Here is a 26,521-nt window from a genome sequence, read left to right on the forward strand (position 1 = left end):
CTCTTTCAATCTCTTTTTTATTGGTGTTAGAGGTAGAAGTAAAAATTCTTTTTTCTCGAATTTTAAAAAAGTTACCTAAAGCTACATTTCCAGTAAAAATTGCAAACCCCAGATGTCCTGAAGGATGGTGGTTACTCCGAGAGCATTTATGGGACAGAGATACCATAATTCAAATGCAATGGGGTACAAGTCTGTGTTTGATCATTTCTCTGTGCTTTAGAAGAAAGTAATCTTGCTGTATATTTAGATTTTTTTTTAGAGTTTACCTTAATTTATTAAATTTTTCAATATTTTGCAGGCAGTTTAAACCTTGTAAGCCAAGGTTCTTCTTGTAATTCCCACATTGAAATTGCATATGCCAGTAGATAATCATTTGAAATAAAAGTTAAAGTTTTGTTTTCCATATGAAAATAAGGCAACATAACCTTTTTATTTGGCAATAAAATTTACCTGAATAGTGATACTTACAGCTTCTTCTGTCTTATACAGTGTAATATCAACTCTGACGATTTGTTTCAATAATTCTTTTCCTCTGTTTTCTTCGAAAAGGAAAAGAATGAGGACTGTTTAATACATTTTTTTTATCTTTGATCTCAGTTTTCAAGGGTAAAATGTAACACGGTAGATTTGATGATAGAAGTCGAACATTGAAGTGCTTTGTGAATAAAAATTGACATTAGACCATTATCCTGATTCTAGTCAGGATTTTTTTTTTTTTGCTATTGCAAAAAGACACAACTATTTCTTTAAAACAAATCATCAGAATTGACATTTCACTATACAAGATGGATTATACCCGCAGATAAGTGGACAGATGAAACAAAAGTACAACATGAAAGTGAATGGGCTGGGGGCTTTTGGTCTACTTTTAAAACACTGTTTTGAAGACTGACAAATTCAGCTCTAAAATGTCTGAGCTGTCACTTTAATTTTGCCATGTAGGGCTCTTTAAGGCAGATTTCAGGTTGCACATTACTGGCATACCCTGTTACATAAAAGCCCAGCATGGTTTTGGAATGGCAACTGGTTTTTTCAATTTTTTCAAATAAATTTAATAATATACTACCAAGCCTCTATAATCATAGTTAATAAGTTTTTTTTATGTTTGTTTATTTTTAAGAGAGAGAGAGAGAGAGAGAGAGAGAGAGGCTGCCTATATTTCATGCACAGGAAACTGAGTCTTCTTTATCAGAACATCTTTCAGGTGGTGCTCCTTTCAGAAACACAATACCTTTTTCTTCTAAACAAACCAGCGTATTAATTTTTAAAAATATAAATTTTTAGGGGCACCTAGGTGGCTCGAGTGGTTAAGCGTCTGACTTCAGCTCAGATCATGATCTCATGGTCTGTGGGTTCGAGCCCCGTGTGGGGCTCCATACTGACAGCTCAGAGCCTGGAGCCTGCTTCGGATTCTGTGTCTCCCTTTCTGTCTCTGTCCTTCCCCCGCTCATGCTTTCTCTCTCTCTCTCTCTCTCTCTCTCTCTCTCTCTCTCTCTCTCAAAAATAAATAAACATTAAAAATTTTTTCTTAAATATATAAATTTTTGTACATGTGTTTGTACACATGTATGTGTGTATAGTATAATATATTGTTACCATATTTTTTATCCTAATTAGAAATTTCAATTAGGAATCAACTCTTAGGAAACACTAGTGTTCCCACCAAAATTCATTGTGAAATGCTGAGCCAAGATTTTTGTTGTTTGTTTGTTTTAATATTTATTTATTTTTGAAGTAGAGAGAGAGTGTGAGCGGGGGAGGAGCAGAGAGGGAGACACAGAATCCGAGGCAGGCTCCACGCTCTGAGCTGTCAGCATGGAGCCCGATGCGGCGCTCGAACCCACAAACCATGAGATCATGACCAACTGAGCCACACGGGCGCTCTGCTGAGCCAAGGTTTTAAGTGAAAATACCGAGCTTCCTTTTGAGTACATCAACACAATTTTTAAAGTGCTTTATTCTTTTCAGTTCTGTAGGTTTGAAAATATACTGTTAAATGGAAATGGAGTTTGAAAAACAGAGTATCCACTAATACAATTTTGGTACAAAATCTTTAATTAGAAGGTAGGATTTAAATGGCCCTGAAGGATTATGAAATCGAGAACAAATTCACACCCTTGTTGGAATGGAAATTTTTCTCAAACTGAATTAAAACACATCCCTATCGGTTTTCTCGACCTGAGGGGAGGTGTTCCATCTCTAGCTCATTCTGCAGGAGGAGGCCAAGGACCTGAGGCAGAATGGCTGTCAGCTACAGGGAAAGACCAGGGCAGGCCCTGAAGGATTCTTCAGTGTGGGGTAGGGCCTGCCACTCGTGACTGCAGACCCTCACTCCATGGCCCAACATGGCTGACTGAGCAAGCCATCCAACCTCACTGAGCTTCAGTCTCTGCTTCTGTACAAATTGGTTTAAACTTCACAGTGTTGCTGCGGGCATTATTTGAAGGGTGAGATTTAGTCAATCTTTATTATTCTTATTATATAATATTTTAGAAATTAAAAATGAAATTATCTCAAAGATATGCATTCCTACTCTTCTGATTCTCTATGTAATTACTTCTTAAGTTTTTTTTTTTGTTCTGTGTTTCTCTTACCAATTCCAGATTCAAATAATTTATCATCTTTAGCAACACAGGAATTCATATGCACATGCACTGACACACACAAACACACATGTGCAACCACATCCTCATCCTGTGATTCTCTCCTTCCCTGCCAAGTAGTACTCGAGTAAATATCTTTCTGCCCTCAAAAGATGAAATATGCAGTGGTAAGCACCAACTTTTAAAGTATAAATCTTTCAGAAATTTTGAAAAGTCATGTCTTTAGCAGTTCAAAGAAAAATTCTCTTCCTGGATATAAAATCCTCTCTATAAGACTAAATTTAAGTATATATAAATTGAATATATGTAAATACTCACTATAAATTGAGCATATGTGAATATTTAAGACTAATTTGAGTATATGTAAATTACAGCTACCCATGTGATACCATTTTGATCGGTATCCTTCAGCAATTTCACTGACACTTGACTGAATGCTTTATCTCCCCCAGGACCTTTCCCATACACTAGATTGCACTTATAAAAGTATGGCTGACAAGAGCTAGAGAAATAAATTATTCGTACATCTTTCAGTGCATTGGTTTTCTAAATAAGAGGAAACTATGCCATGGCATAAATTCTGCTACAAAGGACTGCAAGAGAGAACTAAGTATGTAAGTCGTAAATGCATAGAGTATGTTGATGATAGCTCTTGCCGGTGAATTGCACAACTATTAGCAAATCTCATTGCTGCATTAGAGTAATTGAAACATAAAACTATACTCTTTTGCTTCTTTTAAGAAATTTGATTTTTTGTAAGGAAGTGTATTCTTCATGTTTTATTCAAAAGTGCAGAATTTTCTATTTCATGCTCACACTGACAGAAATCAAGTTTTTTTAACAAAATATATTTCAGTACTTTATTGGGAAAGTATTATTTAAGGTTTCTTATTCTAGGGGTTTTTGTATGGCTCAATCTAAGCGTCTGACTTCAGCTCGGCTCATGATCTCTCGGTTTGTGGGTTCAAGCTCCGCGTCAGGCTCTGTGATGATAGCTCAGAGCTTAGAGCCTCTTCAGATTCTGTATCTCCCTCTCTCTGTGTTCCTCTGCCTCTCGCACTCTGTCTCTCTCTCTCTCAAAAATAAATAAAGATTAAAATTTTTTTTTAATTTCTTATTCTACTGACGAATCTTTTAATGACAAAAATTAATAGCAGATAAAACCAGACATAAAACAAGTATATTTCCTCTTTCATGAGCAAGAGGTTTTGAAGAGCACCTCTGGGACTGCTCAAAGTTTCCCAGTAATTGTCACCTTTTTGCTACATGTGATAAGCAAGCTGGAGAGATGCCTGGCATTTCCTGCAATAGTATATGCATACAAATGAGCTTCGTATCTCAGCCAACCATGCTGGGCCAGGTGGTTTCCACCCATATCCCACTCCACAGGAAAGCTGAAGTAGGAAGACACGTGTTAAGATCACAATGGAACGAACAATGGACTATGTGGGACCGGAGCTTCCCACATAGATGGGAAATAAAGACATCAACAAGCAGCAGGCCTCACAGGAAGTGTCCTGCATAACTGCATTTAGCGTAATTCCACTCTTCTTGTTCTTTGGATTCTTGTTATCTGAGTGCAGGTGGACTTCTAGGTCTTTCTGTTCCTACAAAGGGTGGGAATCCTATAATTCCTGAGAGTCCATGGTGAATGCATTCTAGAGAATCAAGATGCATGACAGTGCATATAGAGCGGCAGAAACAGACCTTCCAAAGGTTGAGACTCAAGGGTTGGAGGAGTCGCTCTGGGGCCAGGGATCAAGGTCTTAATGTGTCAAACATGATGGTTAAGAAACAAAAAAAGGAGGTGAGGAACAAGAATGCATAGTGAAAGGGTCAGGTTTCCACAAGGTGAACTATGCCAACCATATTATGTAGAATCCTTAGCCTTTCTTGCATTATAAATGCCATCCTGGAACAGCACAGAAAGGTACTTAGTGGTAGGTTTTATTCAGACTATAGGGAATTGCCAAATACATTTCACTAACTACTGATGATACCATAATGTTTTTAAGTGGTAAGACACCACATAGAATAGTAATAATAAATGCTGTGTTTCAAAATTATGTAAAATCTCAGAAACATGTTTTTCTCCAGATAAGTGTACCATTATAGTGCTTAGCTACAATGTTTTTCTTTAAAACACTTTTTTAATGTTCATTTGTTTTTTGAGACAGATCATTAGTGGGGGAAGGGCAGAGAGAGAGGAGACACAGAATCCAAAGCAGGTTTCAGGCTCTGAGCTGTCAGCAAGGACTATGAAATGACCTGAGCCGAAGTTGGACGCTCAACCGACTGAGCCATCCAGGCGCCCCAATGCTTTTCGAGAAGCCTAGAAAATTTTTGAATCATTGTCCCATCCTAAAAGGAGCTAAAACCTTAGAAAAAGGTCACCTTGTTTCACAAAGTAATGATGGATGAGAAAGGATATTGGCTTAAAAAAAAACAAAACAAAACAAATGACAGCAACAACAAAAACAAAATCTCATCTGAAATATTTTCTCACAATTATAATTTTAAAAAGAGCTTTTGTCCTCCATTCTACCTGTGGATGCATATTATATATTTAGGTCTTCCACACCTGAGTTACAGGGGCCAGAGTTAAGGGGAGAGTAACTGGAAAGGAGAGACACAGAGTCAGACAGAGGTGAGATAGGCTATGAAATGTATTATTCATGTGTCAATTATATCCTCAGTGTAAAAGGGTTATCCTCTAAGTTGCCTGAAAGGATCTTCTGATCTTCAGGTAAGTGCATCTGGCTAATCCCCACTGTCACAGATTTATTAGATAGAGCAGAGCTAGAAAGTAGTGTAGCACCAAGCTCTGATTGCCAAAAATAACAATGCTTATTAATATTTCTAATATTGTTTTTTTTTTCTCAAGCCAGGACCCAAGTAGATACTTATTATGAAAGGTGGCCCAATTCTAATTTTTCCACAGCAGGCTGCTTGTCAAATGCTGCTGATTCTGCCCTCACTCCACAATCAAATGCTATCTGGCCAGTTTACCTAAACTAAAACCACTTTTCTGACAGAGACAATCACTGATGATTCAGATTCCCATAAATTTATATGAAGGATCATGGGTGTCCCATTATCCCCACATTCCGCTCAAAGACAGCATCTTTCTTCTTCATTCTTCCTTCTCCTTGGAAATCTCTTGACACTTCAGCGGTTCCAACACTCTTGCCCCTATAGCATGGAACAGCCTCATACTACCACTCGACTTGCTTAGAACTTGCCCTGGAGACATCAGCTACTTTGTTTGCATCAGTATGCTGTCCCCTGAAATCTCTGCCCTGCTATGTCACCTCCAGAGGCAAGAAAAACTTGTAGTCAGACTTCCACATTTCCTATTTAAGATGGCGCTTAAAGCCAAGGGATTTGATGAGATCACCTGTGACCTGAGGCTAGAGAGAAGAGAAAGAGACCGTGGCTGGCCCTGGGAATTCTAGCACGCACAGGCTGGTTAGAGAGAGGGAAGCCACCGAAGGATGTGAAAAAGAGTTTGAGACAATGAAGCATGAGAAAAGCCAGGTGAGTGAGGTTATGGAAGAGGAAGAATGTTTAAAGAATGAGAGGTGTGGTGAACCAGGCCAAATTCTACTGGAGATTCTAATTAGGTAAGGAGGGAGAATTGCCCATTGGTTTTGACAGGACACAAAAGTCTGCTGTCTTCAACAGGAGCCCTGTCACAGTCCATGAGGAGTGGCACTCCCTAGCACTGAATGGAAGGAGGAACAGAAAAGGATTTGGAGACCGTGTTGCCAGTTCTGTTACCAAGGTAAATGGAAAAACGAAGCAGTAACTGAGGAGATAATAACCACTCAAGGGAGTGTTGGATCTTTGTTTTCTTTATTGAAATACAGGAAGTAGTCAATGGGAATGCTCCAATTGGGAGGGAAAAAAAAGGTTTTTGCAAGAGAAAGGGGATAATTGCAGAGATGGTCTTGAATGAATTGGAGGTGATGACGTCCAAAGAACAAGTTGAAGGATTTGACTCAGGCACAGGGATGTTCAAAAAGAGAGAAGGAACTATGGATGCAGAGGTAGTAATGAATTCGATTTGGTTATGGCAAGATGCTATGATTTTCTTCTGGTTGCTTTTATCTTTTTTGTATGCTGACTTGTGTCAACAAAGGAATCCGGTGGGTCCTTTCTGAAGATCCCTGAGGCAAGTCCAAGTTAGATATGTTTCTGTCCATCAAATTGGTCTAGAGCATACAGAAGCATCCCTGTGACTGCTTCTAGTTTACTTCCTATGAATGTTATATCACAGTCTCTCAAATTTTTCTAACCCCCAACACCATGGTAGAAAAAGCCATAGACTTTGCCATAGGAATTGAAGAGAACACCTTTATTTTCTAGATGAAAGAAACCTCTAAATTAGATTATGGAATTATGCTAATGATTTTAGAGAATACTTGAAATACTTAATGAATTTGTGTGACTAATGTTCATAAAGACACGCGGTACTGCTGCATTTCTTTCTTCCTTTTTTTTTTTTTTTTTTTAATTTCAGGAATAGAATTTAGTGATTGATCACTTACATATAACACCCAGTGCTCATCCCAACAAGTGTCCTCCTAATGCTCATCGCCCATTTAGCCCATCCCCACCCACCTCCTCTCTAGCAACCCTCAGTTTGTTCTCTGTATTTAAGAGTCTCTTATGGGGGCACCTGGAGGTTCAGTCAGTTAAGTGTCCAACTTCAGCTCAGGTCATGATCTTACGGCTTGTGAGTTCAAGTCCCGCGTTGGGCTCTGTGGTGGCAGCTCAGAGCCTGGAGCCTGCTTCAGATTCTGTGTCTCTTTCTCTCTCTGCCTCTCTCTCTCTCTCTCTCTCTCAAAAATAAATAAACAAAAACAAGTCTCTTATGGTTTGTTGCCCTCTTGGTTTTTATACTATTTTTGCTTCCCTTCCCCTATGTTCATCCATTTTGTTTCTTAAATTCCACATACGAGTGAAATAGTATATTTGTCTTTCTCTGAGTGACTCATTTCATTTAGCATAATACACTCTATTTCTATCCATGTTGTTGCAAATGGCAAGATTTCATTCTTTTTGATCACCAGGTAATATTCATTATAACTATATATATAGATATACACATATACATATATGTGTATACACGTATATACATATAGATATAGGTATAGATACACATAATGAATAGATATAGATATATATATTATCCACTCATTAGTCAATGGACATTTGGGCTCTTCCATACTTTGGCTATTGTCGGTAGCACTGCCATAAACATTGGGGTACATGTGCTTCTTTGAAACAGGACTCCTGGGGCGCCTGGGTGGCGCAGTCGGTTAAGCGTCCGACTTCAGCCAGGTCACGATCTCACGGTCCGTGAGTTCGAGCCCCGCGTCAAGCTCTGGGCTGATGGCTCGGAGCCTGGAGCCTGTTTCCGATTCTGTGTCTCCCTCTCTCTCTGCCCCTCCCCCATTCATGCTCCGTCTCCCTCTGTCCCAAAATAAATAAACGTTGAAAAAAAATTAAAAAAAAAAAAAGAAACAGGACTCCTATATCCTTTGGATAAATATCTATTAGTGCAATTGCTGGGTCATAGGGTAGTTCTATCTTTAATTTTTTGAGGAACCTCCATACTGTTTTCCAGAGTGGCTGCACCAGTTTGCATTCCCACCAGCAGAGCAGAAGGATTCCTCTTTCTCCGCATCCTTGCCAATATCTGCTGTTGCCTGAGTTTTTTTATTTTAGCCATTCTGACAGGTGTGAGGTGGTATCTCATTGTGGTTTTGATTTGTATTTCCCTGATGATGAGTGATGTTGAGCATTTTTTCATGTGTCTGTTACATCAGGATGTCTTCTTTAGAAAAGTGTCAATTCATGTCTCCTGCCCGTTTCTTCACTGGATTATTTGTTTTTTGGGTGTTGAGTTTGATAAGTTCCTTATACATTTTGGATACTAACCCTTTATGTGATATGTCATTTGGAAATATCTTCTCCCATTCTGTCAGTTGCCTTTTAGTTTTGCTGATTGTTTCCTTCCCTGTGCAGGAGCTTTTTATCTTGATGAGGTCCCAATAGTTCATTTGTACTTTTGTTCCCTTGTCTCTGGAGATGTGTCAAGTAAGAAGTTGCTGCAGCTGAGGTCAAAGAGATTATTGCCTGTTTTCTCCTCGAAGATTTTGATGGCTTCCTGTCTTATATTTAGGTCTTTTATCCATTTTGAGTTTATTTTTGTGTATGGTGTATGTAAGAAAGTGGTCCAGGTTAATTCTTCTGCATGTCGCTGTCCAGTTTTCCCAGCAATTTCCATTGGAGATTCTTTCCTGCTTTGTCAAAGATTAGTTGGCCTTGCATTTGTGGGTTCATTTCTGGGTTCTGTATTCTATTCCATTGATCTGAGTGTCTGTTTTTGTGCCAAGTACTGCTGTGTTTCTGCTGGGTAAACACTGACCTGTGACACAGGAAGATTATTAAAGTAATTGTTGGGCCAGCTGAAGTATGCTTAAAAGACGCTGCCTTAACCATGTGGATGGAACTTTGTAGCTAAGAGATTAGCCACAAAATGCCTTGTCGCTCTCAGAAGCCTGTGAATACTTTGTACCACACTTGCTCTTTGCAGGCTTGCCATAGCTAAGCCAGTCCGAAGACAACTAGCATTCAGGAAGACTACAGCAGTGTCAGTTGAAGGCTCATCGTGGCACTAAGTTCCCAAGCACAGGAAATGGTTCTAGGGGAGAATATGGTGCAAATCCGAGGCGAGATCACTTCTAAATGTGAAGAGCACAGAATTATCTTTGTGAATGTACATAGGAGGACTAATAATTAGGAAACCCTTAGGTATAACATTCCCCTATGTCACAGATCTCACAAATTTTTTCAGAGCCTTCTTTTTTTTTAATGTTTATTTATTTTTGAGAGAGAGAGAGAGAGAGGCGCGGGGGGAAGGGCAGAGAGAGAAGAAGACAGAATCTTAAGCAGGCTCCAGGCTCTGAGCTGTCGGTACAGAGCCCTACACAGGGCTCAAACCCAGGAACCGTGAGGTCAAGACCTGAGCTGAAGTCAGACGCTTAACCGACTGAGCCACCCAGGTGCCCCTGGAGCCCTCTTTTTTTTTTAAAGAACTATTTTCCACTTAATTTTTTTGACACATTATTCTAAGTTTGATGTAGAAGTGATCCCCTCTATGCTTGTAAACCCATATGTGGAAATGGCTGGCAGCCACAGAGCAAGTCCCTAAGATTAGTGGCCAGAAGAGGTCCAGTGTTCAGTGAGGTGTGTAAGGAGCACTCAGCCAAAATAAGCATGCAACCATACTCCACTGTGAGGAAATGAGGACTGTTAAAAACAGAAATAGTTCAAGCTCACTATTAATTAACATCTCATAAATTCAGAAAATTATCAAGAGCGATCATGCAAAATATCCCTCAGAGACAAGGATATTTAATCTATTGATATGGAAACTGATTATTATTTAGATGAATCAAAATATAGTCACTATATGATTTATAAGTTTAAGAATATCTAAAAGAATTTTGTAATTCCATTTTGTCTTGTAGTTCTTTCTGTCTTATTCTCTTTAAACACAGAGGTAGTAGGCAAATTATTTCATCAAATGTTAAGTTCAGATCAACTAGAATTGGTCCTTTTCTAAACCCATAGATCCCTCCTACTTACGCTATTTGCTATTTGGTGCTGATTTACAAAATCCTGTTGTTTTTTATCATGGCTCATAGGGAAACCAGTTCTAAACACAAATCTTTGTTAATAAACACAAAAGGAAGCATAAATTCCCTGTAAATTTATATAATGCATTCAGGATTCTCCCCATACTCACTATCTAGCATTTACAAAGTATTAAGCACAGGCAAATCATCTTCAAAAGTTTTTTTTCAAATCCTAATTTTAAGAACATTCTTCTGTGTTCTAGAGATGAGGAGTAGACACTGATGACAATTACAGAGAGTACAATCACAGGATATTAGATCGGAAAGAATCACTCTAGATAACCTGATCCAGCATCCCCTGATCATCCCCCAGCTTCCAAATCTGAGAAAAGTTAAAGCCAGGAAGAGGAAAGAACTTGACCAAGCTCATCTCATTAGGGTCAGTCCTGAGCTCAGAGCCTGTGACTCAGCCTGTCTGAGTCCTAGTACTTATAACCTCCACAGAACTCCAACGCTGCTCAAAACATTCTTGACCTGGTAGACACAGAAGAACGTACTGATGAGCTGGGAAGTTGCCACACAAAACCTTACCCACAGAGGTAAGGCCAGTTCTCTGTGGCTGGACTCCCAGGAAGCTGTGTCATATCCAGACCCTCACTGCAATTAAGCCTCGTGGAAAATACTGAGGTGGCATGTGACACCACAGGACCAAGTCATATTCAGCGCAGCAGCAAGGCTTCAACCCAGCCCCCGGTTGTGCCAGGGACAGGTTGGTGCTGCTCCAGTCATAGAGCTTAAGAGGCCCGTTGCTCAAGGGCTGAGCAATGTCAGGCCTTGTTAGCTCCCCGTGGGCTGTCCAGGTAACATGGACGAAAGGGGCCCCGTAAACCTGCCCCAGCGGTAAGGCCGAGTGTCTGCCATGTTAGGTCACTTGTCTTTGTGGTTTAACAGCCACCTATGGGAATTTTCCCATTCAGTGCTTCAAGCATTCACAAGATAGCCTCCCGTCTATTAAGAGAGAACTGTTCCTGCCATAAAAGCCGTGTGGTCACTAGATTGCTTTTTGTTATAATGGAATAATCACAATGGCATGGAAGAGCAATTTGTTTTGACATTGTGCTGAATATCCTCCATTTGCCCTTCCAGGCTCCTTATCTGTGCTTATCCGCCCATTCATGTCCGCCCCAAATTTCAAGGACACAAAAGCGCTCAGTTGTTCTCAGGCTTCAAGTTAGAAGCTTCTCAGGCTTCAAGTTGGCCAGTGGGGAGCCAGCAGTTAATAGAGAGTAGAAAGAGTAAGAACAAAGAGTGAGCTCCTGTGAGCTCATGTCAGGCTAGCCACGTGTTCCCCAAAGGTCACTCCAGCTCTCAGTCTGACCTTTATGAAAGGACGCTCTCCTTCCACATGTCAGTAATCTCTCTCTCTCTCAAACATAGCAAAGGCAGCATTTTCACCACAGTTCTGTGTTCTGCATTCACCTATGTGGTTCTTGACCCTCTTCCCCATCTTGTAATTATTTCCTTTGTCGGTGAAACTTTTTCAACATACCCTGATTTCCATGTGCCATCCATGTCCTCTTGTGACCTTGACTGATACAAATGTCAAAGTTTTACACCACTACCTTTCTTAGGGAATGCTGGTAAGTATCAGTCTTCTGGTAGGACTTAGAAATGATTGGTGTTTCTTTGGAAAATGGTTCGTTCAGCAGCTAAATCCTTGTAAATGACAGTCCCAGACAGGCATCTGTCTATCTCTCTGACACTATCCCAGTTACTAGACATTCAGGTTTATGGCTCTTAGAGCCTTTGAAAGATTAAGTGAATCAGACATTCATCTAATTGTCAGGGCATTGGAAAGAACTACTATGAAGTAGCCATGTCAGTCATTACTAAAAGCAAAATAATGGCTATGTATCGATTTTAAATATTGATCCTGCTTTTTTTTCTGAATGATCTTATAACATTTATTTAAAATAGTTTCTTGGAAATCAATACAAATTTTAAAGGTCTTTGTTCTGCACTGTCTAGAATACCTGGCACAGTGTTAGACAGCAGGCAGGTAACTTGTTTCCATAATTACGCACGAAGTTGTCTGCAAGCAGCTGTGTAATTATACATGCAGCCTGCCATTCATAGCTGTACTATCTTTCAGAATCTGATTTTTAAATTTTTTTTTTTAACGTTTATTTATTTATTTTTGGGACAGAGAGAGACAGAGTATGAACGGGGGAGGGGCAGAGAGAGAGGGAGACACAGAATCGGAAACAGGCTCCAGGCTCTGAGCCATCAGCCCAGAGCCCGACGCGGGGCTCGAACTCACGGACCGTGAGATCGTGACCTGGCTGAAGTCGGACGCGTAACCGACTGCGCCACCCAGGCGCCCCATAGAATCTGATTTTTAAAGAATCTCTCACTAAATAGATTAAAATAACATCCAGGTAGAAGTTGCATGGCAACTACTACTACTCATACAAAGGATCCACGTTTTTGTTTGATAATGATGTGCCCTCCGAAGTCAAATCATAGCAGAACGTTGATGGTTCTCAATGCTGATTGGACAAGGGAAGCTTATCAGTATAACAATAGAGTTTGGGTAACTATTAAAAATATTGTCTCACCACCCAATCCTCTTCATCACAGAGTTAGGGATCACAAGATCAAGGATAACTTGGGAGTAAAGCAGCAGTTTTTTGAGGATGTTTTTTTGCTTCATCCTTAGCAAGAACTTGACCTGAATTCCTGCAATACTCAAAATTATTACTTTATTTCTTGCACATGTTTAGGGAGAGGGAAACTGAACTAGATTTAGTTATACATTAAATAATATATTATACATTAAATATTATACATTAAATAATATGTAAATGATGCTGTTTATTCACCTATGTTTAATAAATATAATGAAGTCATGCTAATTTTTGAGTAGAATATGGTAGTAGTAAAATTAAAACTTGTTTTTCTGGAATGGGATCTCATTTACATATGAAAGAGCATGGTTGTTCTTTTTTAAAATTTTTTTTTAACGTTTTATTTATTTTTGAGAGAGACAGAGTGCGAGTGGGGGAGGGGCAGAGAGAGAGGGAGACACAGAATCTGAAGCAGGCTCCAGGCTCTGAGCTGTCAGCACAGAGCCAGACGCAGGGCTCAAACCCATGAACCATGAGATCATGACCTAAGCCGAAGTCGGGCACTTAACCGACGGAGCCACCCAGGAGCCCCAGAGCATGGCTATTCTTAAAGTAATGAAGAGATGATAGTATTGTCTACACACATACATGAATGCACACACATGTGCACACACACAGATACTTTTAGATCCCAGTTTTTCAAATACCTTCCCAAGATATTGAAGATATCTTGAAGATAAGAGAATTGAAGATAAAAGAATATACTGATTCTGAGTATTTACTAAATATAGAAGTTATATTAAGAACTTGAATCTCTGTAAACTCAAAGATCTCCTGTGCAGATCTATTCTGGGGCTTAATGTGAAACACATTACTGCTGTTACATCTGCTTTAGTTTGGACAACTAGAGATCTGCTGGGATGTCCTCTCTATACTTCCATTTTGGAGCCTTTAGACTAATTTTGTGAAGCAAATCATATTTAACTAATATTTTACATGTGAAGGTTTTGAACCAAAACATTTCAAAAATCCCATTTCCCTTATAATCCAAAATCCATTTATATATACACAAAAAAATAACATTATTTCCCCAAGAATATACTTTCCCAAGATGTTATTTTTCTCTAAAGTTCTTCCTTGTTTTATGATTAACTCTTGAAAATTATTACTTTGAAATGAATTGCAAGATCTTTTGGGGTTTATCATCTTATCTGTTCGACGTATTTCAAATAACCAAAACTACCCACAATATAAATAAAATAATGGAGCCATGGCTGAATGGTAGGTTATATTTTAAAATATATGCTACTATAACATCCTAACAATTGCAGGCTCTGGTCTCCTAGTAAGTAGTCTCTAGGAGAGCCCTTTTTAGTTGCCATCTACCACTCAGCATATATTTATTGATTATCTATAAAGTGACTGGCACTATCCTTGACCCAGGACTACAAAGAGAAAAAAAACATATCATTCTCTTCACTTGAAGTACTCCAAGTCCAAATTGGAGAGAGGGCTGTCCCAGGCATTTCCAAGAGCCATAGGAACAGCTCTGTGGAGCTTGACTTGCCTGGGGAGATGAGCTGGAACAGGTTCATGGAAGGTGCAGCAATTGAGTAGTCCTAGAAGACAGAGTTAATCTTGACATTGAAGAACATACCAATCTGAATGATTCTTCATAGAGAGCTCCATCAGCAGAGCTGTTTATAGATACAATGGCCTAAAACTCAAAAAGTTATTTTCTCATCCTGTAGGGAAAGTAAATGTAGAAATTGTTGGCTGACAGGACTTTTTTGATCGTATGTCTCCTAGACAGTTTAATTTCTGCAGCCCGGCTTAATTTAGGGGTACAAATAAAATAGAGCTTAGAAAATGATTTTCAGAGGCCTGAACCAATTCTCTTTATAATATATGACACACCCATTTACATTTAAAACTGCAGAACAGTGCACAGGACAAGGTGTTGCATCTGTCTTACGGTGCTTTGGCCTCTGTTTTTCCCTTTTGCTTCCAAAATTGCCGACTGAGGCATTTAAATACTAAAGAGAAAGCAATTCTAGAAGATAATATGCTTAGATATTAAGAAGTACTTGCTGAGTATATAAAACTTGCCTAGACCTAGAATTGAAAAGTGGAAGTCCCTGAAGTCCCTGTCTGTGTAGACCACTCCCTCTGCCATCCCCAGCTGCCCATCATACACCATGCTGAAGGTGAATGTATATACTTCTAATGTTTATAGTTTACATGTATAGTATAATGTGTATACAGCATTGTATCATTTACAACATATGCATATTTCGCTAATTTTGATATCTTTGGAAACATCACATTTTCTAAATTCTCAACTTTTATGAACCTACAGTTCATTTAATTACCCTACAAATCACGATCATTAATTTCTATTCAAGGGATGGTAAACTATAAACACAGCAACATACAAAATGGAAACAATGCCTGTGCCCACATAAAGTAGCAAAGAAGCACAAAAACAAGATCAACAAAAATATTGACACTCAAAAACTTAAAAAAAATATTTTTTTAATATTTTATTCAGTTTCTGAGAGAGAGAGAGAGAGAGAGAGAGAGAGAGAGAGAGGACACGAGCAGGAGAGGGGCAGAGAGGGAGACACAGAATCCGAAGCAGGATCCAGGATCCAACCTGTCAGCACAGAGCCCGACGCGGGGCTCGAACTCATGAACCACGAGATCATGACCTGAGCTGAAGTTGGACACTCAACCAACTGAACCACCTAGATGCCCCAAAAACTTTTTTAAAAGGACAATAACGGATAAAACCTACTCAGTTTCAATCATGACATTAAAAACCCAAAGGACGACCATGATCAAACAAGGGCAATGAGTATTAACACTAAGAGACAGAAGTGTGTTAAGAATGCAGTGTGTTTCCTGCCGACATCTGCGTGACCGACAGTCCATGTCCTGGCAGACAATTCCACCACAGGTGCTTCATCACTCACTTGCTGTGAAACACATTCTTAAAAACTTTTTTGTTTTCTTAAGATGGTGAGCATTAAACTCTGCATTTTGTCAGATCCAGCATTCAAAACAGAAACCTGAGGGGCGACTGGGTGGCTCAGCTGGTCAAGCGTCCAACCTCAGCTCTGGTCATGATCTTGCGGCTTATGGGTTTGAGCCCCTGTTGGGCTGTGTGCTATGAGCACAGAGCCTGCTTTGGGTCCTCTGTCGTCTTCTCTTTCTGCCCCTCCCCAACTAGTGCACGCTTGCGCTCTCTCTTTCTGTCTCTCTCAAAAATAAACAAACATGTAAAAACACAGAAACCAGAGAAACTTTGAAATATGTAATAGGAATTGCATCCACCTCTCAGTGACATTATTTCTTAGACTAGGTGATAACGCATTCTACCTTAGAGCTCAGTTTCTTCAAAATCATTAAGATGAAATCTCCTATAATTCTGTAAGGAGAGCTTCTAAAATGATCTAAAAGGACAAGACTATCCACATTAGTTTTCTGAAATTCTAGGAACCTGCTATCAGAAAAATGACTTTAAATGAAGTTTTTGTGTTGGCCTTTTTTTTGTTTTTTCAGTGTATATTTAAGCAATTACTGGGTCAGTCACCATGCCAGGTTTGGGGGGAAACTGTTATGGACAAGGGAGTCTGCATCCCTAGACACAGAGGAGAAGGAAAGTTGATCCCTCAGATTAAATTCAACATAGAGGGGACCATGGGGACTATAGAAAGAACCATTCTCATGAACTGAGGGAAAGGGAGAGCCCGGAGGGCTTCCTGAAGGAAGTGGTATGTCAGCTGAGATCTGAAGGATGAGTAAAAGTTAACAAAGTGAAGAGGAGAAAGAAGACCATTTTAAGCACAGGAAATAGCTTATGTGGGGACGCCTGGGTGGCTCAGTCGTTAAAGCATCCAACTCATGATTTCAGCTCAGGTCATGGTCTCAGAGGATTGAGCCCCATGTCAGACTCCATGCTGAGCATGGAGCCTGCTTTAGATTCTCTCTCTCCCCACCCCCATCCCTCTCCCCTATCGTGCATGCTCTTGAAAGAAAGAGAGAGAGAAAGAAGAAAGGAAAAGAAAAAGAAAATAGCTTATGTGAAGACTTATAAGTGAGAAGATCATGGGGCTATGAGGGAAAAAAAAAGATCAATAGAGCTGGAGCCTAGATTTCATAAAGACAGTTGATATAGCTGGGAAGACAGGCAGGAGTAAAACAATAGATCCAGACTACACAGCATTAAGGGAAATTTAAGAACAAAAGAAGCCTTTGAGATGTGTGTTTTACAAGGGCCGCTCTCTAAAGAATGGGCTGGAGAACTGCAGGAGAAATGGGGGAATGGCTTGGAGACACTATGACAGTGGAGACGAAATGAAGTTGGATGAGACCAAGGTGCCCTGAGGAGATGGCAAGGCCTGGGGATATACAGAACGGGCAGTAAGGGAGTAAGGAGGCAGGAATGATTCTGATTTCTAACTTAGGCAACTGACTGCATGATGATGTCATTCGCAAGATATGAAATGTCAAAGCATGAGCAATTTGGAGTGGCAACTGTGAGATTCTGTTACTTAAGTTTTGGACACGTTGTGTTCGGTTACCTGTGCAGCAAGTAGTGATGTCTCAGATCTGGTTCTGGAACTCAGGAGAGGAACCTAGGATGGAGATCTTGGAGTCTCCAATGGTTCCAATCATGAGAGTGGAAGAGGCCCTCCAGGCAGAATGTGGGTTGTGAGAAATAAAGAGGACCTGAGAAATACCCCCAATGAATACCAAATTTGGTGAGAGGCAAAGAAAGGCAGTCTTGTATCTTATGCCAAGTTCCCTAAGAAGTAAATCTTGAGACAAAGGTGTGTGCTCAGACTTTCTTTGGGGTGCCGTGCCTGGACAAGTTCAAGAAGGATAAAAACACAGGTGAGTCCAGGAAAGAGGGAAAGCACATAGAAGGTGATACATTGCCAAACTAGCCACAGCCTCACAGGATAACATTAGCCACATGTTTATTCATGCAGGATATCTCCAGAAAGGTCGTATGAAACCATTGAAGGAGGTTTTGTTTCAGGGTAAGAAAGGGCAAACAATTTATCTGCCAGGTTTTTCCCATTTCCCGTGTCTTATTGATCAACTGCTTCCACATTTCCAGGTCTCATTACTTCCTACTCTTAAGCAGCTGCTGGGAAAGCCTGATCCCTCGGGGGTTCTACCAGGTTGAACTTGGGTGCTGGAGCTGCTGCAGCGCCCCTATGATAGGCACTGTCCAGGCTCTGCAGAAGTCAGGCCCTTGTGCCCGCTGGAGGCAGAGACCAGACAGTGGTAGAGGTGACAAAGCACTGGCAGTGGAAGCCAGGACTTTATAAATGCTTGAATAATGCAAGCCACCGTTGGGCTTATCTAGCCTGAGATCAGAGTAAGCTGCATGACTAAGGAGGGAGGTGTGTCTGAACAAATATGGACACTAGTGTATGAACTATGAAGAGCACATCCTGTAGGAAGCCTGATAGAAATGGCCCTAGGCGGCCGAAAAGTTAAATAATGTCAAAGAAGGCAAGGAAAAATTATTCCATAAAGGGACCCATCTATGCCAAGTATTTCAGACAAACAGGACAAACAGGCTAACAACTGTAGTGGATTTTAATGGATCGTCCCTTCTTCCGACAAAGACACTTTAGCTTTCCTGTCGGGAGCCATGCTTCCTCTACTTTTGGCTCGAGTGCCCTGGTTGGAGTAAATCCCCCCAGGAGCCCCACAGTTAGAACATGACCCAGACACACACCGTCAGATATTCATCTCTGTGCTCACAGGGATGGCGTGCCAACCAGCCAGGTCATTTTACAACTTTTGCAGGAACACTTGGGAAAAAGCGATAAACTCTGACTTTTCAATCATATGATCCAAAGTATCCTTTTTCCTAAGCCAACTTTAGCTGCATTTTTATCACTTATAACTGAGAGGTAACTTACAACTACGAGGGCAGAAAGGTGTCAGTTGGACTTAGTGTCAGATCAGTAGGGGCCTTGGAAAGAACAGTGGCAGTAGTGAAATTCTGGAAGAAGTGATTGTCCCTTTATCCTCTTTTCAACTCCTCAAATGCTAGTTTATCTACTGGGAAGGAACGAGGAAGACAACTTTAAAATGTTTAAAGTACCTGCAGGAGGAAGGAGAAATGACAGCCACAGATGCATTCTGCTTGGCATCTTGGCTCACGTAGCTTCCTTTCTGTCAGCATCTGCAATTCCACCTTCAGGACCGGGACTGGTAATACTTCAGCAGCTGCTGGGTCCCTGCTCTGTCCCCTGTAGTTACATACTTCATACAGTTACATACATACATACAGAAGAACATACTTCTATTTGTCTGTCTTTCTATCTGAATATCAGCCACCCATCCCAAAGTCACTAGACAGTCATGCTTATTATTTTTAGGGTGAGTCACCTCCTCAAGTGAGTGGAAAGAACAACCACAGAGCAGTGATTTTTGGTGATGGCTGAAAACCAAATAATGACTGCACATTGATTTTAAATATCAGTTGCCTTTAACCTGAATGGCTTTGTCATTAAATTTCCCAGAATAGCTTCTGAGAAATTAATATGTATCTAGAAGGCCAATATCTGCACCATGTACCATCTAGCACACTGCTAGGTTCAGAACAGGTGATTAATCACTGTGGGCAGATTGGTTTGTTTGCATAATTAATTGTTTACACAGTTGTCTGCAGTGAGTTCTGTGGTTGTATATGCAGGCAGACCATGCTTAGTTTTATTACCTCTGCAAAATGTGACCTTTTTTGTGTTGTCTCATTAGATGGATTAAAATAACATCCATAGAGGGACTCTATGTTTAATACTCCTTACAGGAAAGGTCTTTAAATTTATCACCCCTCTCCCACCCCCATTATCAGTTCAACTCACACATTTAAATAACTGAAGGTCTAGAAATGATTTTCAGAGACATAATCCAAAACAAATCAATTTAGAAGATAAAATGCTTTGAAATAAAATGTCCTTAATAAGCCTATAACAGCTTTTTCTGAACATAAAACTAAAAAAAAAAATTTAATTTGCATAGTTCTAATGTTTATTAAAAGTCATTGTAATGTCCATTCTTAACAGACTTATCTTTGTTTTCAAGTTGATTGTTTTGGATATCTTTTCCATTTTTTTAATTCTCATTTATGGTCTGAGCCCATATTATATTTAATAACCCTAAAAATTGCCATTAGCAACTTTGATTCAACATGATAAACTTGACAGTTTTCACAGTTGTTAGCAATAAATGTAATGGAAATGATGTATATGCTCACATGAAGTAACACAGAATTCTACATACATGTGCACATACAAACAGATCATTAAAAATAATGCTGGAGGGGCTCCTGGGTGACTCAGTAGGTTAGTCTTCCAACCCTTGATTTCGGCTCAGGTCATGATCTGGTCATGAGATCAAGCCCCACTTGGGCCTTTGCGTTGGACATAGAGCCTGCGTAAGATTCTCTCTCTCCCTCCTCCTCCTCTGCCCCTCCCCCCACTCACATATGCATGCTCTCTTTCTGTCTCTCAAAAGAAAAATAATAATAGGAGAATAGACCACACGGCTGGGAACATACTGGGCTGTCTTTGCCATTGCTGCTGGGCTCCTTCCCCTGTCAAGTCAGATATATGCTTATGGAAGTAGCCTCAAATTCTTGGCTGCATTGTTAAACCTTGATTATTGTCTGGATCAGCAATCATATTTTTCTTATGTTCTCAGCTATTTAGTGTTTTTTTTGGAAGAACAGGGTGACATCAGCCTAACATTCTGAATAATTACCCTGATGCAAGACATTTAGATGCTACTTGACAGAAGCATCTAGAAGGGCTGATGCTTGACAGAAGCATCTGATGAAATTGAATGAAGATGCTAATTATCAAAAATATGGAAACACAGGTGTCGCTGGATCCTTCTATCGGGTGAAAATTCTTTTTTTATGTATTTTTTAAGTTTACTTATTTTTGAGAGAGAGAGAACAAATGAGGGAGGGGCAGAGAGGGAAAGAGAGAATCTGAAGCAGACCCCCTGCTCAGTACGTAGCCTGATGCAGGGCAGTATCTCACAACCATGATATCATGACCTGAGCCGAAATCAAGAGTCAGATGCCTAACTGACTGAGCCACTCAGGTGTCCCTATCAGGTGAAAATTCTTTGCTGAGTTATAACAGGACCTCAAAATCTACAAAAAATGACCAAATATGTCAGAGCTACAAGGACCCATCATTGTAATAAAGCATAGTTTATGGCCTCAGAGGAAAATAAAGACTTCTCTACTGTGGGATTAAACTCCAAAGTAGGCAGAGACCAGTTGTCCCTTAATAGAAACAGTTAAAGCCTTTAAGTATGTTCACGACCATTGTCTGGAATATTCTGATTAGTTTATCAAAGCATATGATGATATACATGCCATATTAGAGGTCTTGAGATGGCTGCTTATAACCTATGATCATTAAGAACCATTTACATGGGAGAAAATTTAAGCATTGTGTGAAGCAGGGTTACTATGAATGGAGGTAGGGTGTGCACTGAGCAAAGAAGCCTTGAGACTTGTTCGTGTGGTTAAAATGAACCTCTGTACACCTGTTTACACCTCTGAAGTCTTAGCGCTGGGAAGATGCATGAAAATCCTAACCAGAGAAAAGGGAATTCCAGAAATTCCACTGGAAAAGAAGCTTTCTATCCCTTTTTGCCAAAAAAACAAAAACAAAAAACCCACTAGTTAATCTAAGGTTCTCCCCCTTTGATACTGGAAATGTAACTACTACCCTCCTGCAGAGGGTTCTAGTCACTGTTCTGATTTTACAGTTCCTTCTCACTGTATTAAACTACAGCTATGTATGTGTTAAATAACTTATCATTTTCATCCATATGGTTATTTATGCAACTATCAACCTGCCTTAGCTGAGAATCTATTGAAGGAAATATGCAAAACTAACAAAAATAAAGGTGCAGAAGCAAACTTAGGAAACCCCGGAAGGAAACCCATGAAAGAACAAAGGTATAGTGTCTAACATTGTACTGAAAACAGATCTTTACATCTTATACAGCTAGCATGGGGCCCAGGAATATGTGTGCTTGCCTTATACACTGGGTCCGTGGTTCTCAAAGTGTGGTTCCAACCAGCAGCAGTACCTGGGAACTTGTAAATGCAAATCTTTGGGATCCCTGCTGGACCTACCAGATGGAAACCATAAGGAAGGGTTCAGCAACCAGGATTTTAGCAATCCGTTCAGGTGGGGTTTCTTCACGTTAACCTGAGAACCACTGTTCTAGGCAATCCTGGTACCAGTGGTCCCTAGACCACATTGAGGATTACTGACCAATAAATCAGATATTTTTCATAGATTCAGGTAAGTCATGTTTTAAATCAGTATAGTCCAAGATAACACTACAATGAACCTAAACAACTTTTTTTTAATGTTTATTCATTTTTGAGAGAGAGTGAGTGGGGGAGGGGCAGAGAGATAGGGAGACAGAGAATCCCAAGCAAGCTCTGCACTGTCAGCACAGAGCCCGATGTGGGCCTCAAACTCACAAACAGTGAGATCATGATCTGAGCCGAAATCAAGAGTCAGATGCTTAACCAACTGAGCCACCCAAGCACTGCTGAATGTAACCAGCTTTAAAGATAATTTCACTTAAAGTGTCAAGAGAACATTCATTTTTGAAAAATTCTTTAGCTTCTCAATTTTTCCTCAAACTGTCAGTCAGTATGCTGATAGTAACAGCAGACTGACTTATAACACTAGATCCGTCAGCAAATCTCATATTTAGCAATTCCATATTTGGGGCAAGAAGGGCTTTTTTTAAGTACTAAGTACGTATTAATTCATTCAAAATATATTAATGAGTTTCATCTAAAAATGTCCACAATTATTAGTAAAAAAAATAAATTGCAGTAGCTATAAAGACAAATAAAAATTGGAAAGCTTAGTTCTTCCTGTTGAAAATAAAGGAAGAAATTTCTCCCCCCTCCCTCTTATTGGAGCATTTCTTAGAAATCTTTTAAATTTTTTTTTTCAACGTTTATTTATTTTTGGGACAGAGAGAGACAGAGCATGAACGGGGAAGGGGCAGAGAGAGAGGGAGACACAGAATCGGAAACAGGCTCCAGGCTCTGAGCCATCAGCCCAGAGCCTGACGCGGGGCTCGATCTCACGGACCGCGAGATCGTGACCTGGCTGAAGTCGGACGCTTAACCGACTGCGCCACCCAGGCGCCCCAGAAATCTTTTAATTAAAATTTGATTCTCTGTGTTTTTGAAATGTGTATAAATCTTTTTAGAAGCTAAATAAGCCTCTTGCCAACACAGTGACCCAAGAGTGTCTTTCTCAAGGACCTGAGAGCCATCTCTTTCAAATGTAATCATCAAGAGAGGTTGTACCCTGTCTCCCAATTTCGTGAGACAATAGGGTGACGGGCTCCTGGCTCCCAGTTGCAAAACCACTTCCTATAGTAAAGATAGTAGAAGTGTATTTTCTTTTGTCCAAAACCAATCAGCAGACACATACGATCGCTGGAATTATCGGGTGAATTTAGGATGAGCTATATCTAACAAATGGTGCTGTCAGCTCCTCTAACTTGAGGACTAATTATGGTTTATCTTGAGAACATGTATGCTGTGGATTGTATCTGCTTGACTTTACAAAAGGGTGAGATTTCTTTCTTTGTAGTCCCTTAGTAGATTGCCTTGGATCATCACATTCTGGTTTGATGTTTATTCAATAACTGTTTTCTGTGTCTACTACTTTTATGGAGAGCCTTTTTTTTTTTTTTTTTTTTTGATTGGGAGAATATTTTGCTCTTAATTATATTTCCCTAAGATATCAAAATCCTGTTTTAGGATGTGTAGAATTTTTTTCTGCTAATTTATATTACCAACTAAAACTTTCATCACTTTCCAGAATCAGTTAAGTATCATATATGACCTGATTAAAGCAAACACATATCTGAGGCCAATGGAGCATATAAAACCAGATTTCCTGGTGACGATGTCTTATTCATCATCTTTTAGAAACAGAAAATCTTTCTCATTAGGATAAACTATTTTAGTGTGGTCTCAAGACAAAAAAGGCTTTTGCTGTTTTATGTCCTTAATAATAATAGACTTGTATATTCTACTGGGAAGTACCTAGATTAAAAAGTAAGTTTTCATCGGAAAGTTTGATTATTTACTATCAAAACCCTAAATTCCAGAGAAGGCTTTATAGCTGTAATAATATTAAAAAAATAAGTGACCAATATTTAATATTTTTTAAATATGCTAATTAGGTCAGCATTAACTTTCCTAAGTGGTTATTTCATAATCGTTTGAGTATTGTTCTTTCGTTTCCTTGAGCCTACCAAGCTTTATTTACACCAAATGTGGGCATATTATAAATGGAAGAATCCCTAACTTGATTTACTAGGTTTCTTTGTGGCTAGCTTTACTTCATTTAAGTTTATTGTTCATTAGATTATTTCTTTCTTTGACAATTTAAATGTCTTTGTTCACAGACCTGTATTTCCTTCATAATTAACTTCCATTTTCTAGCTTTTCTTAATGCTGCTGTGATACGCAAGGTTCATCTGGGTCCTGTTGTTAATGAGATTAGAATTTGTATCACCTCTGGACAACTTTTTAAGGTCGAACTGCAGGTTTCCCTATTGAGTTAGAAAGTAGTGAAGGGAGATGTCTTAAGAGTAATGCCTGTTACCCCCTAGGTTTCCGGCCCTACTTTGAAAATTAACATTTTAAACTAATTTGGTATATACAATCATTAAAAAATAAAGTTAAAAATTAAAGTTGTAGGTTCTTTCTTCCTGCCTCATTTCTGTACCTGTTTAGGCCTTTAAGAAATTGACTTAAGGAATCCTGGGGCAAGCTACAATTTAGTTTTTGCCTAATGTATCCTCGACTGACTTAAAAAATTGAGTTATGTTTACATATCAAAATTGAAATAGAAATTTCAGCACAGATTTGTAAAAGAGCTTTTACTTCTCTTTAGGGAATACCAGCCTAAAACCAGTTTTAGAGTTGAATTACACTCACTCTATTTCGATTCCCTTACCTCTACCTCTACTTCAGTTTATATTAGTTAAGTTTCAATAACATTTTAGGACCCTGAAAACTAATAATTCATATTAACTGAATATATTATTAGAGAGAAATTAATCTTAGTGCTAAGCAGTGTGCTATGTGGCTCAGAGAATATGTATGTGTTGGCATTTAAAAAAATATGTCTGTTAATAGTGTCATAAATATTTTCTAAAAGAGGCTGGTGATGTGCTTATTTTAAGTGAAAAAATATGTTTTGGAAATGTTTTTAAATGCCTTTTGGCCACTTTTAATCATGGTAAAATAAATAATAAATAAGTATCATGTAAAATAAATATCATGGTAATTATCATGGTAAAATAAACAAACACCACAAGAAAAAAACTTTCAAAGGCATATTGGGTTAGGCCAATGGCAAAAAGTCCGAGAAAAACATGAGTAAAATGTCTGCACTAAAAAATAAGTGTATAAAAATGTGACTTGTGTCCCGGGCTCTCTGGGCACAAGTGACAACCTCTGGTAGAGAGTAAAGGCATGTGTTCCATTTACTCACCTGCAGTGAAATCAATGTTTAAAGACTACAGATTTTAAGTTCTATCTTTCAACAAAACCAGAATGTAAAACAGAAAGCAAAGAAACTTTGAAACATGTAATAACGATTTCTTTCACATCTGTGGTAATATTTCTTAATAACTGATGCTACAATCTAGCTGAAAGCTTAGTGTCTTAAGTCACAATTCTACCTCATATAATTCTGTAATGAAAGCTCTTCAAAGAACTGCAAAGGCAAGATAGTACATACTTGTTTTCTGAATTTCTTGGGAAAGGAAACTGGGTGTTCTAGACTTGACAGGATGAGAAGACAGAAATTTTTACAAATGTGTTTATATGTTAGACATAGTTTGAAGCCTATCCCCATGCCTGGTTTGGAGGAAAGCAGTTATGAGCAAGGTAGACAGAGGCCCCACCCCTATACAGAAAGGAGGACAACTAAACCTCTCTGATGAGGGCAGTGAGAGCAGATGTCCAAGTGCAGTGGCAGCCACAGCAGGAACCCCTAACCTGAACTGGGGGAAGGAGTGAATATCCAGGAGGACTTCCTGGGGGAAGTGATAGCTAGGCTGGAACCTAAAGTATGAGCACAAGTGAGCAAGATGAAGAGAGATGAGACTGTTTCAAGCAGAGGAAATAGCTTATGTGAAGGCTCAGAGGTGAAAAACCTCATGAGCCCCCAAGGAAATAAAAGTTCAATAGGGTTGGAACTTAGGTCACCTAGACTGTTGAGAGGCAAGAAATAAACCCGAAAATATGGACAGAATGTGGGGCATAAAATGCAAACTTCATAACATCCAAAAACGTTTACAAAAGGACACAAAGAGCTTTTGAGATTTGTGTTTTACAGGGGTCGTGCTCTAAAGAATGGGCTGGGAAACTGCAGGAGAGGGGGACAATGGCTTGCAGGAGAGGGAGGTTACAGCAGTAGAAGAGGAATAATACTGATGAGAAGATAGAACGGTCAAGGCCTGATGAGAGATGATGTGACCACTAAGCAGTAAGAGACAGTGAGAGGTCAAGGTGGTTTCAGGCGTCTGA

General features: G+C 39.4%; 1 long non-coding RNA gene across 4 annotated transcripts in view; it reads left to right on the forward strand.

Annotated features, from left to right (window-relative positions):
- LOC112859350 (uncharacterized) overlaps positions 1-26,521 on the forward strand; it is a 232,304-nt gene that overhangs the window by 96,384 nt on the left and 109,399 nt on the right. For all 4 annotated transcript variants that reach the window (XR_015246924.1, XR_015246923.1, XR_015246926.1 and 1 more), the window contains one exon: positions 6,288-6,387. This is a non-coding gene — a long non-coding RNA (uncharacterized LOC112859350). The remainder of the gene's footprint in view (positions 1-6,287; positions 6,388-26,521) is intronic.

The sequence above is a fragment of the Puma concolor genome, chromosome F2, assembly GCF_028749965.1.
Source record: "Puma concolor isolate L17-30 chromosome F2, mPumCon1.1.hap2, whole genome shotgun sequence".
NCBI classification, from domain to species: Eukaryota; Metazoa; Chordata; class Mammalia; order Carnivora; family Felidae; genus Puma; species Puma concolor.